Below are 3,697 nucleotides of genomic sequence, written 5' to 3' on the forward strand. Positions count from 1 at the left end.
AATTCGATTCCGTGCATACGCCCAAGTACCAAATCACGATCCGGACTCGCCGGAACATTAAAAATATGAATCCGGGTCCGTTTTCTCAAAACGTTGACCGAAGTCAACTCAAATGGATTTAAGTTATAAATTTCATATTTTCTCAGTTTTTAACATAAAAGTTTTTCGGAAAAAATACCCGAACTGTGCATGCAAATCGAAGAGGGCTAAGATGAGATATTTAAAGCTTCAAAGCGCAGAATTAGGTTCAAAAATGTAAGATGACCTATTGGGTCATCACGTAAGTTGACTCAATTAGTCAGATGATTGCTCAACTATCCAAAATTAGAGGCTAAAGTCACTTTTTTCGTTTGTATCATCCAACTATTCCCATTACATATAGATGATCATCCAATCAAAATTATCAAATATTTCAGTGAAAAAATGTGACGTGGCAGTCCATTTGAACTTTTTATATTTTTGGACCGAATAAAATAATTTACACCCAAACAAAACATAGAAAATTTAACCATACAACCAACCCGATCTGCTAAAAATAAAAATTCACCACTAAATAAAATCAAACATTAAAATGCATCCCTGTTGTAAATGCATCTCTCTTCTTATTATAAAAAGCATATTTCTTCATTTTTTCATGATTTTACTCTAGTTTATAAAATAATAATGGATATGAGGTTAAGGACTACAGACTAAAGTGACATGCTCTTCTTTTCTCAATGACCTGTATTCTTCTTTTCATGAATTTTCTTCTATTTTTTATAAAATAATAGTGGATGCGAAATTAAGGACTAGAATGAAACCATGAAAATACAAGTTCTTTTTTTATAAGAAGAAGAGAGATGCATTTGCAATAGGGAATCGTTTTAGCGCTTGATTTTATTTAGCGGGTGAATTTTTATTTTTAACAGGTTAGGTTGGGTGTGTGGGTAAACTTTCTATGTTTTGTTTGGGCATTAATTATTTTATTTGGTCCATAAATATAAAAAAATTCATATGAACTACCACGTCATATGTTTCCACCGAAAACTTTAATAATTCTGGTTGAGTAACTATCAAGTATACAATAGGAATAGTTGAGTGGATATCCTGTTACACATGAAAGAAAAGTAATATTTATTCATAATTTTAGATAGTTGGGGGATCACCTGAGTATACATTGATCAATCAAAGACATAAAAGGAAGGTGGTCACTCTTTTTCGACATAAGCTCCTAAACTGTGCCTATATATATCGGGGCTTGAAAGATCATTTCGTCTAACCATGTGGTCGATTGAAATGAATTGCATGTGCTAGCTAAAAAGTGGGAGCACCTAAAATTCTTTATTGAAAACTCCAGCATGAAAAACTCTTTTTCTATATAGCTTGTTTGGATGGTTGTTACCTATTGTACCATATAGTAGTGTTACTTTAAAATCTTTTTAACGAGCCATTTAATTTCGTTAGTGGATGAGAATTTGCCAAAAGAAATTAGTCCAATGATATTTAATTCATTTTCCTAAGTCTACTAGAGTAATTTTCTTAATTATCCTTGAACAAAAGTTAATTATGCCAAATAAAAAAAGTAAAAGGGACAAAGTAATTAGATAATAGAAACTAAAAAATTTAGTCTTTTATTAGTTGACAATAAAAACAAACCCAGTATAATTTCCATAAGTAAAGTTTGGGGAAGATACTGTATGCCGCCTTACCCTTACCTTGAGAAGATAAAGATGATATTTCTAATAAATCCTTGGCTCAAGAAAACATGAAAAAGAAGCTATAGCAGTAAGTAATAACACCAACAAGATAGTAAAAAATCGAAGCAAAAGAACAACAGCAAGGTAATAAAAAAATAGAAGCGATCTTTTATTAGTTGGTGAATAATGGAAATATAAATTTCCTGTTTACACACTCCACAGAGTATATCAAAACAATTCCCAGAACAATATACTCATAAACTTGCTAATATAATTGCATTTTATTTTGGAGGTTGGCAAACTATGGAGCAGGAGCATAGGCTGCCACTCCCTTGTGAACTACAACTGCATTTTTGGGGCATTTCACTTGCTGGATATCTTTTTATGGCTTCTAAAGCGCAACTGAAATTGCCACACTTATCGTCCACTTGGAAGCTCGTTGGACATAATTTTGGTGGTTGCCCTAAAATTATAAGACCAAACCAAAAAAAAAAAGAATAAATTAGCCTCTATATCATGACAATTTAAAACAAAAATAGTCCAGTACACAAAGTATCCCTTGTTTACGTAAGGTCCGGAGAAGGGCTGCACCCCAAGAGGGTGTAATGTAGACATCCTACTCTGATGTAAATATCAGTGCCTGATTTCACGGCTCGAACTCGTGACCAGGCTCGAACTCATGACCTATATGTCTGTTTACCCTCAAAAAAGGTACAATTGATTGAGGACAAAGTAAGCAATGGGATTATTTTCTCGGATCAATTTAATTTACGTGTTTATAAACCACGTTATAAATTCAATTGTACCTTTTTTGAGGGTAAATAAGGTCGCACGGAGACAATGGAATTAAAATTTGATGCAAAATCAAATGAAATAGATTAATGCTAAGAAGTAAAGAAATTCATACCAAGAGAAGGAGCTGAGAAGCTCAACAGAAGAGCAATTGAGAGTAGGAACAAAATACTGAAATTCTTCATTATTTATTGGAATTGATTCACACTTTCTGTATGATTATTGTTGAAAGTTGTTATGAACTACTTTGTACTGTATCAACTGATCTTTTATAGTATCAAAAACAGAATATATGGTTACAGTAATAAATAAAAAAAATTAATGCATAAGCTAACTAATTTATCAGTTGGGTGTTGGACTATATTTTTGTTACAAAGGTTTTGGAAATTTAGATAATCGATAGAGGATCTAAACCAAACTGATAAAATATTTGTTACCTTATACATTATTCTTTTTATCTATAAAAATAATCTTATATTCTACTTTTGGCATGATAAATTTGTTACCTTATACATTATTCCTTTAATCTATAAAAATACTGTATTAGTAAGAATTAGATTCGTCATGTGGGTCTATTAAATGATGACACGTGTCAGCAAAGTTTGAAGAAAAGTGAAGTATGCCATGTAAAGATGATATATGAAACACCCCCGGGACCGACCATACTCGTACCGTGCCTGTTAGCCTCGGAACTGATCATCATGAAATAGCCCGGATCAGGTGCGGGAGAATATTTCATAATTACAAATGAGGAGGAATCAATTAATCCTGGATTATGTGGGATTTACCATCATTACATCATCAATTACAAATCAATTATTAACAAATGCAATAAATGATTGTAACGGTCAGAACAAGGCAATCAATTACAAGATTAACTTAATAGGCACGGGATTAACTCAACAGACACGAGATTGACTCATCAGTTACGGAATTAACTCATCAGTTACAGAATTCCAGCATTTACACAGCTGTTACAAGTCTTCCAAAAGTAATGGATGGATTGAGTAAATGCTCATAATGGACCCATAATTCAAGGAGACTAGTTACTTAGATTTAGCTCTATAAATAAACATACTTTTACCACCATCGGGGGGGGGGGAATCTAATTTTCTTCTCTACAATTCTATACATTGTAATTCATAGCATCTTGCTCCCAAGTTAGCCATAGTTCGGCCCTTCAAGCTCTGTTTGGTTCATTATCCTATCAAGGATCATTCAATAAGAAT

General features: G+C 32.7%; 1 long non-coding RNA gene across 1 annotated transcript; it reads right to left on the reverse strand.

Moving 5' to 3' along the window:
* Positions 1–1,821: 1,821 nt before the first annotated feature.
* Positions 1,822–2,697, reverse strand: LOC104241115 (uncharacterized). Its single transcript, XR_714626.2, has 2 exons — positions 2,584–2,697; positions 1,822–2,139 (listed from the first exon to the last, which is right to left on the reverse strand). It is a non-coding gene; the product is annotated as an uncharacterized lncRNA (long non-coding RNA).
* Positions 2,698–3,697: the final 1,000 nt, after the last annotated feature.

This window comes from Nicotiana sylvestris, chromosome 3, assembly GCF_000393655.2.
Source record: "Nicotiana sylvestris chromosome 3, ASM39365v2, whole genome shotgun sequence".
NCBI classification, from domain to species: domain Eukaryota; kingdom Viridiplantae; phylum Streptophyta; class Magnoliopsida; order Solanales; family Solanaceae; genus Nicotiana; species Nicotiana sylvestris.